The 13,293-nt window shown below is 37.3% G+C and overlaps 1 pseudogene; it reads left to right on the plus strand.

Annotated features, from left to right (window-relative positions):
- The first annotated feature begins 323 nt into the window (after positions 1-323).
- LOC113504755 lies at positions 324-11,750 on the plus strand (annotated as a pseudogene).
- The last annotated feature ends 1,543 nt before the right edge of the window (positions 11,751-13,293 follow it).

Below are 13,293 nucleotides of genomic sequence, written 5' to 3' on the forward strand. Positions count from 1 at the left end.
AAAGTGTTTTGCAGGCTTCTGAGCTAAATGTCTATATTGTAACCGTATGCATTATAAGTATATGAAATCAAGTTGTCATCATAAAAAAATTAAACGTTATTAATTTGAACGCATTAATAAGAAAAAAAACACATTTCATGTTATTTTGTAGGTGGCGCTGCGAGCGCCGTCGCCATATTTCTAAATCCGCCATATTTTGCTGAGAGTCGCCCGTCGCTTGAGGGTAGTAGTGTGGATTTTCAACATAATTTATTCAGATAATGAATATTATCAGTTTAATATCATAATTTTAGTGTCAGTGATTAGTGTGATATTTATAAAAGATAGAACTTACATCTAGCAATAACGAATGTGGTATATTCTCCGTTTCCCGTTTTGTCTGCCCAATCTAATCTAAACAGAAAATGGCCGACGGTGTTGGTGCGGGTGTCTCCTTTGTTTAGGGCTGAATTCTAGTGAAAATAAGTGTTAAAAGAAATAATGCCTAGTGCCTCGTTTTCCTCTTCGCGTTCTTACGTGCGTAGATCGCGGAGAAAAGGTGGACATAGAATACCACTACCTTCTAGGACACAATCGAGTAAGTAATCCGGGTCGGCCGAAGTCGCCCCGATCTTTAGAAATGCTTCGTTATTCATATTTCCTTGATCATGTAACTCGGCTTCACACATAAATCATTTCGCTGGTTGTTAATTAGTGCAATAAAGTCTAATTTATGCAGCTGTAATATCGTTTTGACATGTCCGTTTTATGTGAAAATGTTGGAGCTTTGGTATTGAATTTTGAATAAGTCGATCATTGTCCCTCAAACATGATTGACATGTAAATTCTTATTTCATTACATTCAAAGTTTAATTATGATTTCGGCTAACACATTTCAGTGACACTTTGCGCAATATGGGTATTGATTTGCTAGATAAAAACTTATTTTACACGGAATGACGAAACAGCTGTTCTGATACACAGCCGAAAAGCAGATGTATATTTGTATGAAGTTACGAAACTTTTTTCATTTCAGTTCAAATACATTGCTGTATTTTTGAAATTACTTGTTTGTTTTTTAGCTTTAAACATTATAATATGGAATAATATGAATAACTGTGACTTGAGTACTTTCATACATGTACTGTAATGTTATTTACTTTTACTACTTTGCAATATAGGTGGTTTGTAGGCGTTTATTTTGTGTTTTTGCTTTTGATATTCTAATTATCTGTACCCATATATATGACAAATAATTTTACTGAAATAAGCACATTTACTATGCTCTGCCACTTGATTACTGCCATTTGTTTAATAATAATAAATTCAGATGTCTAAACCATGATATAAAAACATAATTCTTTTCTTCAAAATACCCACATATTACACCTTTGTTCTCATAAGAAGCGTCCTTCATTTGTCATCAAAAAGTTATGAATAAATTATTGGGTATAATAAAAAGTTAATATATTATAGCTGATTATGAAGGACAAACTTAAGGAAGTTGAATTCTGTATTGGTATTTTTGCATAATAACCTTTTGTCAATACATACCAGTTCTGTTAACAAATAACACATAATTATTACATGTGTGAAGTTGGTTGTGAAAATTAAGTGGACTATTTTAATTCAAACAATTTAATTTGTAAGATTCAATGGTCAATATTAGGTTTTCGTAATGTTTTTGATTTATACATGTGTTAACAATATGGGTATGTGAGTATTTATTGCCACTGCCTATTCATTATTGATGTTCATAAGATATAATCATTAAGACTTTCTCTTTTATCATAAACCACAAATAAACTTCAATATTTTATTTAATGAGCATCAAAATCTAAATGTATGATAATCAAATATAATACGCACTTTAAAAACAATAGTTTTCAGTAAGTTTTAAATAATAACATTAGTCAACATACAAAATTCATTGTAATAGGTTGTTTGTTTCTACAAAAATGTGAAACCATTCATTCAGACATGACTCATGATAATATATTCACAATAATGAATATAATAACTACACATTTCTAGTTTAAGAAGGTAATTGCACACTTTACACATACCTATATTATATATCTCAATCAGGTCAAAACATTTGGCAACTCATCAAAACTACTTAAACTACTTTTTAGTTCATGTCTCAAAAGTAACACAGGCATCATTGATCTTCATTTTATTTAGAAAAGTAAAATGCATTTGCTATTTTGAAAATATGTTAAGAGTTGAAAAGGAGGATGTATAAATATTAACACTAGTATGTCACGCTAAAGAGGATGCTATCAAAATACTTATACATATTATTAGAGAAAATTACTATCTTTGATGAACTATTAAAAGATATTTGCCAGTTACTACTATTGAATGTTGATTACTCATTAATATATCACAATAAAAGTTATTTTCACATAGCATTGATGTGTGTAGGCTAAGCAGTAACATGATACCGGTAATACTTGTTTAACACTAAAAACCTGTTTTAAAGTACCATATTTTACATTCCAAAGAAATATTTATCACTAATTAGGTAATTATCTCACTATTGTTTACAAATAAAAAGGTTATGTTATTTTAAATTTATTTATCAATACCATAAAAACATGGGCTGATAAGTGTTTTGTTTGTAAACAGATTCTTCTTTTAATGTAATATGTGTAACCAGGTTTATCAACACTTTAGTTTAATAATTTGTTTTATATAGAATACAGTTTAAATATTTTTTATTTTAATATTTCATCAGTGATATTTAATAAAAACTTGGTAATGGTTTGTTAGTTACACTGTTTTACCAACAAATCGATTGTAAAATCTTTTATTCTTTCTTACCAAAAAGTCAGTTAAGAGACTGAGTCATTGATTTTTGAATGCAATATGTGTAATACAAGTGCAATAGTTAATAGTAATGTGTGTTATTGATGTTGCAGGCGAGCCATGTGAGTCAGTGCCGTGCCCCAACAACGTGACGGGCAGCGCGATGGCGGCGACGGCGGCGTGCGCGGGCGCGAGCGGCAGCGGCGGCGGCGGCGCCCCGCCCGTGCCCGCGGCCGCGCCCGCCTCCACGCCCGGCCACCACAGCCCCTACGACCTGCGCCGCAAGTCGCCGCCAGCCTACCACGAACCTGGGCCTTCTGGCACCTGCTCTCTACCTGCCAGAAAGAGGCCCAGAACGTTAGTATACTCTACTGCTTGTAAGCCAACTTAATCTTTCGCAGTATACATTGTCCTTTCAAGTTCTTACTACTGACATGAAACCTATTATTAAGTCAGGAATAAGCATATTAAAACTGATGTATTTGTAACTCATAAGTATGTTTTGTAATACTTAGTATTTCTCAGTAATTATTTTAAAACATAATTACAAACTTCTTGCTAGAGGGCATTGCAATAATTTGCCATGATATTATATCATAAATTTGTTCTTATATCTTTAAAATTGATTTGTTTACTCTTAAACTAAAATTGTCCTCACACAGGTCACTGTCTCAAGGAGTGGATGTGTGCAATGTATCACAGTACCTGCAGTACGAGCTGCCTGATGAAGTGTTGCTGTGTATCCTCTCACACCTCACGGAACGGGATCTCTGTCGCGTCGCGCAAGTCTGCAAGAGATTTAACACTATTGCAAATGATACTGAATTATGGTAAAATCACTAATATCATTTTAAATATAAAAGTTGTATTAAGTAATTCAATATACTGCAAATTACAGATGTATATCACTTCATGTTTCTCTGAGCCTCTGAGGAATATATCTATGTATAACAAATAAAATACTCTAGCAACAATGTTGCTAGTCATTTTAACACTGTAAAATTATGTTTAGGCAATTAATTAGTTATGTAGTTTATGTTGTGCACAGAAAATTAATGAACATTTCTATTTATTTTCTGCAGGAAAAGTTTATATCAATCAGTGTTTTGAATATGATATGCCACTGATGCACCCTGCACCATGTCAGTTTGAGTTTGTTGCTCCGGACGAGTGCGACGCGGACAATCCTTTGGAAAGAAAGCTTTAGGCAGCTATACTACGGCATTCACGTGCGGCCCAATTACCGTCCTAAGAAGGATTCACGCATCAAACACTTTAACACAATCAGGGTGAGTTGAATATCTTGTTGACATTTCACCCAGCTAAGTACTGGGTCTTTGCCATACATTAAAAATAATAATTGACTGGGCTAATATTTGTCCCATGCTCACTTGTAAACGGGAAGTTAGCTAAAGTAAGTGCCATTGGTTTGTAGTTTGAGCCGCGGCTATTTGTGCATCGTTTTCATGTTTAGATTTGATCTACTTTGATGGTCAAGATATCGGAAACGTTGATAAGTTCGTACTGATAATGCGCGCTCTGGTCAGGCGGCCCTGGAGTACGTGGAGGAGCGCGGCACGGCGGGCGCGGGCGCGGCGGCGGCGGCGGCGGGGGGCCTGCGCGTGCGGCGCGCCCGCCTGCGCCTGCCGCCGCGCGCCGCCGCACGCGCCCGCGCTGCTGTTCGTGCACGCCGGCCTCTACCAGGAGGAGTGCCTCGCCATCGACACCGACGTGCAGCTCATAGGTCTGGGACACACTACATAACACTCAAACATTACATAACACTGAGATCACATTCTTCTAGCCTGACTTTTTATGCATGATTCTCAGAGCTTTGCTTAGTATTCATTAAAGAAAAACAGAAACTATATTCAGAGTCCTGATATGACATTGCTGTTAACCTTGACAGCTTAAAATAATTGGCAATCCCCCTTGGCTGTTTTAATCTATATGTTTGTAGTCAGTGTTTAGTTAAGTCAATGTATATATTTCTAAATCTCGTTAATATAATGCATGTTAAATATAACGCAACTACAGCATAGCATTTACTTACTTACTCCACACATAAGCCAAAAATCAATCCAAAACATGATTTGGACGAATGACATGGTCAAAAGCCATCAACAACACACAGCCGCTCATGCCGTCATGATCTCATATCATGGTAAGCAACCCATATAATACACTCTAAACCTACAAACACTTATTTACAATAACATCTACAGGTTGTGCTGCTGGCAATGTAGCAGAGTCAGTTGTATTGGAGCGTGAGGCGGAGTCGACGTTAACGTTTGCGGAAGGCGCGAACCGCGCGTACGCAGGTCACATGACGCTCAAGTTCTCTCCCGACGCGACCAGCACTATGCAACACCACAAGCACTACTGCCTCGAGGTATCCGACAACTGCTCGCCCACCGTAGACCACTGCATCATACGAAGTGCTAGTGTCGGTAAGTTACAATATCTATTGTCTGGCCGGTCGGTCTAGTGGTTAGTGACCCTGACTGCCACACCGGAGGTCGTGAGTTCGATTCCCACGCAGGACAAATGTTTGTGTGATGAGCATGACCATTTGTTCTGTGTCTGGATGTAATTTGTTTTGTAAATGTATGATATTAAAAAAATACAAGTATGTCTCTCAGCTGTCTAGTACTCATAATACAAGCTTGGCTAGAATGTGGAATATGAGGACATCAAGTGCCTTTTTTGTAGCCAAATAAGATGGTTAAAATCTCTATCAGAATAGAAAATAGTGTCTATTTTAAAGTTATCATAATGAACATAACTCTATACCACTTGCATATGTTGTTTTGAATACAATGTAAGTTATAAGCCTACCTTATTGTTAGTCACCTCAACTATAAAAAACATACTATCCTTATCGAGGTTCTTGGCAAATTATGTTTCACACTTTACTTATAGGATTCGTGATTGACATAATTTTGTGTAAAAACTATAAACCAATCCTTTGTTTTTGAGTGTATAATAGTTTCGCTCTGTTACCTTCAAAAATGAATATAACCAAACTCCATGATTTTGTCAAATCTATCCTGTAGCTAATGCTAGCCTCTGTAGCTAATTTGAAACATATGTTTTGCACAGCCAAGATATTTTTATTCTATGTCCTTTAATGTCTACATAATAAAAAAGTGATACATGATACTTAAACCATAAATCTAAATGTCATATAAATCTGGCTAGTGGGCGCGGCGGTGTGTGTGAGCGGCGCGGGCGCGAACCCTGTGATCAAGCACTGCGACATCAGCGACTGCGAGAACGTGGGGCTGTACGTGACGGACTACGCGCAGGGCGCCTACCAGGACAACGAGATCTCACGGAACGCGCTCGCCGGCATCTGGGTCAAGAACTTCGCCAACCCCATCATGCGCAGGAACCACATACACCACGGCAGGGATGTCGGTATATTCACCTTTGAAAATGGCTTGGTAAGTCTGAAACAACTATTTTGTGTGTGACCCCTTGATCTCCTTGCAAAGCCTTCTTCTTTGTTTCCATACTTCCTAATTATACCATACCATAATATGTGGGGTGAAAGTCATTAGGAGTAGTTATAATAACCAAACTAGCTGTTGCCCGCGACTTAGACGTAGAAGATATAAGTTATGATTTAGGTATACCTGCCCGGTTTTTTTCACACTTTCCATTATATCTTAGCTTCTATTATGAGCGTGATGGTTTATACCTTAAGCCTTCCTCGATGAAAGGTCTATTCAACACAAAAAGAATTTTTCAATTTGGACCAGTAGTTCCTGAGATTAGCGCGTTCAAACAAACAAAAACAAACTCTTCAGCTTTATATATTAGTATAGATATATAGATATTATTTGGTGTGACTGTCACACCACCACACTTTCGTGTTCAGGTGGTAATAGTCTTTGTTGATTATCACATTGTTTATACTAGTACTTTTTTTACGTTTTGGGATAATTTATCTATAGTACGATTTTTAATTATAAAATTTTATTAAAAAATTATAATCTGCATTATACATACATCGTATCATACATTTACAATTTAGCATACTTATAATCTTTTTTATTATTATGTATTAAGAGACTAATACTAGTCATAAAATATTTGCAGGGCTATTTCGAAGCAAACGACATCCACAACAACAGAATTGCTGGTTTCGAAGTGAAAGCCGGCGCAAATCCCACCGTAGTCCACTGCGAGATCCACCACGGTCAGACAGGCGGCATATACGTCCACGAGTCAGGCCTAGGCCAGTTTATAGATAACAAAATACACTCTAACAATTTTGCTGGAGTCTGGATCACGTCCAATAGTAACCCTACGATTAGGCGCAATGAAATATACAATGGCCATCAAGGCGGAGTGTATATATTTGGGGAAGGACGCGGTTTGATTGAGCACAATAATATTTATGGAAACGCTTTAGCTGGTATACAGGTAAGCCATCATAATCCTTGTTTGTTGTTGATTTTTTTCATCGTAAATAACATCCTACTAAATCCTATTCAGAGCTAAAGACTTGTTCATTTTATTGATTTTTGGAGTAAATTACATCACTTGCTAATTTTATTAACCTATCTCATCAAATTATTCATATTATTTTTAATCTATTACCAACCTCTTACCTCTATTATTTGGCTTTGTTATTGTAAATGAAGATGTATTACATTTGTTGACGACTTTTTCCCTTTATTATTATTACACTATTAAACTAAACTCTTGTTGGTGTCTTCTATATCAGTAGTACCATTGAAGTGCAATCTTGGATCACCATGTACCTGACACGCCATTACAACCAACTCAACAGACCTCCAAGGTACTAAGCATCACAACTAGTACTATGTCACTTATTAAATATGACCTCTCCATTACAGATACGTACAAACAGTGACCCAATAGTTAGGCACAACAAAATCCACCATGGGCAACATGGCGGCATCTACGTACATGAAAAGGGCCAAGGGCTTATAGAAGAAAATGAAGTGTACGCGAATACGCTAGCCGGTGTCTGGATCACGACGGGTTCAACGCCCGTCCTGAGACGCAACCGTATACATTCAGGGAAACAGGTATGTCTTGTGGATCTTGCGAGCTATTCTAGTATAGATGATATCAAGAGTTTATTTACTTTATTAATTGAACAAAATGACCTAGAATCAGAAAATCTGTGAACTAAATCTGGTTATGATACATGTAACACCGTTTTTAGCTGGGCGGTTACTAAGGATTGTTAAATAATAAATACCAATATTTAATGTCCCATAGGTCGGAGTATACTTCTACGACAACGGCCATGGAAAATTAGAAGACAACGACATTTTCAACCATTTGTACTCGGGCGTTCAGATACGGACGGGTAGCAACCCCGTGATCCGAGGCAACAAGATATGGGGCGGCCAGAACGGCGGTGTTCTAGTGTATAACGGGGGGCTCGGCCTTCTAGAACAGAACGAGATCTTCGATAACGCCATGGCCGGAGTGTGGATAAAGACTGACTCCAACCCTACGCTCAAGCGGAATAAAATATTCGATGGGCGCGACGGGGGTATTTGTATTTTTAATGGGGGAAGGTGAGTGTTGTAATGTTCTTGTTCGTGTTGTTATTAAGAGCTGCTTTGTTCATTGTGACTTTCATTCTTGTTTCTTTTTCTGAAATTCTGTTATACTATTTCGAATGTTAATGGAAAATTAATGCATGATTGTAACTTTTTAAATTGAGCATAATGAATGGCGCGTTGCTGCGATTTCGATTTATTCAGTCACCAAAATGTAGTTTCATATTTAAATCTATTTTAACAATAAAAGATTGTTCATTATTGACAACTACTTATAAACAGCCCAATTTACTTCTTTCGCTTGTATTGTCGTATGTATTCGTTCTCTCTTCTTTATTTGTACGATAATTCATGTAAATTATTCATATAATTCATTTACTTTTTCTATTCTGTCCAGGGCGTTCTCGAGGAGAACGATATATTTCGTAACGCGCAAGCGGGCGTGTTAATATCGACGCAGAGCCACCCGGTGCTGCGACGTAACCGCATCTTCGACGGTCTCGCCGCCGGCGTCGAGATCACTAACAATGCCACTGCCACATTGGAACATAACCAGATTTTTAATAATAGATTTGGAGGTGAGTTAATTGGAATTTTATTAGAATTGCATACATGCTATTTTGTGTTTTTTGACGCAAATTGCCTTTTTTGACAGCTAACTAATTCAATCATAAGCAAGCAGAAAATCTAAACTCTTTAGTAAAAAATGCACATTTTGGAGCAACAAAACTTTTATTACTTAGCTATATTTGCAACTGAATAAAAATAACCAATTTGCTTTGCTCCAGGTCTATGTCTCGCGTCGGGAGTGTCGCCGCTGGTACGAGGTAACAAGATCTTCAGCAACCAGGACGCGGTCGAGAAGGCCGTGGGCGGCGGACAGTGCCTATACAAAATCTCATCTTACACTTCCTTTCCCATGCACGACTTTTACAGGTAGGTTATCATAACAGTTTCTAGAAGTTCCTCATCGACTTGTCATATAAATAATAGATGGCATGTTGTCTTGCCTTTTTAAAGATAAAAATGGTTTTAAGTACGCTGATTGAGACGCGAATAAAAAAAAAAGACTTATGGATCTGTATGCGAGTATGGGATGCCGTTGTGGCATCGCGGTTCTATGAACGGATGCATGATCGAGTTTGCAGGTTCGAACCCCATGCAAGCAAGTACCAATATGACTTTTAAAAGTTATATGTACTTTGTGAAAGCACCAGGATTACAAATATTTTGATCATGGTGAGCAAGTATGGTGATAATCACAGCCTTTGCCAACATTAGGGAAGGTTGTTATTATATCTTAGAGTAAATAGGTGTACGGCGATACAGTATAATGTATATTATATATCTTTTTCTCATATAATATTTTTTCAAATTTTCTTTTAAATTCTTTATTTTGTGATTCTAGGTGCCAGACGTGTAACACGACCGACCGCAACGCAATTTGTGTCAATTGCATCAAAACGTGCCATTCCGGACACGACGTAGAATTTATTCGCCATGACAGGTAGGTGACTGGCCATATTTGATTTTACTTCGAATAGAATATCTCGTTGTCGTATGTCGATACCTAACGCTCGTTGTGTGTGGTCCGTCAGATTCTTCTGCGACTGCGGCGCGGGCACGCTGTCCAACCAGTGCCAGCTGCAGGGCGAGCCCACGCAGGACACGGACACGCTGTACGACTCGGCCGCGCCCATGGAGTCGCACACGCTCATGGTGAACTGAGCTGCCATACCCACCGCCCGCGACAAGGACATCAGTATTCGTCGGAAAACTATTTTCTTTTTATTTATTTTTAGGTGTTATTCGCCGCCAATTATATTGTAGTTATTTGTCTCCGCGAGTCGCGACTCGCCCTCTTCTAGTTCAATTATTTTTATTATCTAAAACTTGGTATTGTATATTCTCGTTAGGGAGTCGCTGCCAGTGTGCACATGTGTAACCGGCCGGTAATGTATTTTCATCTTTGTACTTTATAGTTGACGAAACTAATCATATTTCGGACATTGTTACGCTATCTGTATATGTAGGGAGTTTTTTTAATCATCGGTACTTAATAATTATTGTATTTTGTCAAGTAGTATCATGCATTCCCAAAATTGTAATCGTAAACCATAATAACGAGAGATCACATTGATATTTAGAATAATGTTATTCGTTTTATAAGATGTACTGGTAGTAGCTTATATATTATAGTATCTACTAGTTTCATAATCATGGGGAAGTAAATTAGTTTTTGTTTCTTCAAAAAAAATGGTATGATATTTAGTTATGTAATAATTGTCGATCCAGCGACTGTGGCAGTCAGGACAACTTTGTAATATAATGAATCCATATAATTTTAACTTTTTGACTATACTATTTCATTTTTATTTTGGGGCATTTATTCCTTAGCTCTCCTGACAATAAAGTTAATTGGTCAGATGTTTTAGTTAATAAAGATATTTGTACTTGAGTTTGGTTGGTGTAGTGGCGTGGGAGCTCGCCGTGGCCAGACGAGTGTTGCGGACGCATGGCGCGGCGCATTTATTAATCTCTCGTTTAGGAGTCTGCCTCGCCTAACTATTTTGGCGCTCCTAATGCGCTTTGTAAATATTTATGTCACACAATAATCGAAAAAATGTAGTAATTAATGTATTTGTATCATTATATTTTTATTATTGATCACAACATGTATGTTTAATTATGGAATTACGTACGTTATGCTCAGTCGGAGGAGCGTGGCGGCCGCGCTTGATGTAAAGAGCACCTTTGCCTGTGAGCTGTGAGCCAGTAGATAGTCCGGAAATATCATAAGCCGCCTACGCGGCCCGTTAGTGTATATTAAGATGCAAATTAAGAACGAATGTGCGTATTTAATTGGAAAAGATCTTAGGTACAATTGATATTTTATTATATTGTTAATTTAAATTTGGTATTGATATCGATCGAGAAGCAATGTTAGGAACTGGAATGAGCCGTGCGTGAGCGGCCAGAGTGCTGATAGTGATAAGTTAGCCAATAAGCTATAATGAAACCTAAATTACTCAGTAATCACTATTGCAAGTTTCGAATTGTTAAATCGTCTCTCCATAGCACGGTATGTTCTGAATCTGCTTTTTTATAATCCTCAAATCTGTGATCATCGCTAAATGTATAAGTGAAAAATATTTTAGTTGAAACCCCACATACAGTATAAACTACGACTTATGTTATTATTATCTAAAGAATTCAAAATCATTCAATTTTTGTGTCAAATATAACGGGAAATTTGTTGTGGCGCCGATGCTTTTATATATTTGAACGTGAAAATTGTTATTTATTGAATTGTGTCCTTAATTTATTGAATTGAAAACTGGATATTTTGTTTATACACGAAAAAACCACTGTAAAATCCGTGATATACATCATATAATATTATAATTGGAATTTTATTTTACTTACTACTACCCTTTGCCATTCAGAATCTACAAACTAGTTTACCTCAATAGGTATTCATATTTTGAAGACACGATTGAATGAGTGCACACAAATGATTATATTGTTTGCAATTAAATAATAATACATCAAATCGTCCTCCATAATAAATAAGGTCTCACCAGCATCAGTTTGTTTATTATTTTCTATATAATTAACGCTGGAAGCTATCAAAGGAGCAAGATCCTATTTGTTTTTATACGGATCTTACTCAATGTAACAGAAAGCTAAGTTGCGGCTCAATCAATTAAATTCTGCAGTAGAAATCGTAAGTTACGAGCATGACTAATAAAATTACAGGATGCCAGACCAACTACAATGAAATGTATCAATGTTGCGCAGCTAATGAGGTTTTCATAAACGACGTTAACTCTCCAGTCTTGCCATTCACATCTCAAGAGAGCAGCTGCTCTTGTGCGCTCATTATGACATTTTGGACTAAAAAGTACAGTCAGTGACACACAAGTCATAAACTAAAAGTATAGAAACAAATATTTATTCGAGAAAGTTTGGGTCGGGACATGCACTATTACTATGCATCGTATTCAAATGTAGCAAAATCTTTGGTAACGGCATCCTATTCGAAATCTTAAGCGCCTGCGCTGATTCATCTATAAAGACGTTCAGGGCGGCAAGCCGGCGATGCTATGTTCAAGGTGGGGATCGAACCCGCAACACGTCAAACACAGTTATTATTGCGTAGATGTTGATACCTTCATCACTCTACATCCGTGGAGGAAAAACGTTAAAAAAAATTGCGAGGATGTTCTCTCCTACATCAACAATGTTATAGATAAGTGAAATGCAACCAGTTTTTTTGATCGATTTAATATAATCATGACTAATTAAATTAGATTTATATTTACACATGGCCACTTGTTTAATACTTTTACTAATCCAGTATTTACTAACATAACAAAATCAAATTACTCATCGGTACATAAATAGAAAATCAAATGATATTGATTTATTAATTAATATCTTAAACACGTTGCTTTAGTCGTGGAGATCGTCGTCTCGGAGATACGTGAACACCTTTGAGTGGAGTGTTTACCTTTCTGCAATCATTGCTAAGGGCTGGCAGGCGGGAAGTCTTCGGAGTGCATAAAGGTTTCTTCAATACTGGTATTTGTGGGGTTTTCATCAACATGGATTGAGGAGAAACGACAGTTTTAACAGGCGGCGTCGTTTTCCTCGCATTTTCGCCAGCTATTCACGTCATCTTTACTAGGAACGTTCAAGCGATAGGATTTGGAGGGCACGCTCGACGGCAGTTCCACGTTTCTGTTAACCCTGACTGGAATACTTGGGGAAACGACGGTTTGCACTTTAGGTTTAACGTGCGCCACACTTCTTTGTGGTTTGGTTTGTTGAGTACTAATCCTTGGCCTTCTGGCGAAACCGTTGTGAGCAGCTTTATCGTGTCGTTCTGAAGACTTATCAGAGCTCGACTCAAAGAGTTTAGCTTTAGCGAGAACGGCGCCAGCGTTCTGCC

This window comes from Trichoplusia ni, chromosome 23 (assembly GCF_003590095.1).
Source record: "Trichoplusia ni isolate ovarian cell line Hi5 chromosome 23, tn1, whole genome shotgun sequence".
NCBI lineage: Eukaryota > Metazoa > Arthropoda > Insecta > Lepidoptera > Noctuidae > Trichoplusia > Trichoplusia ni.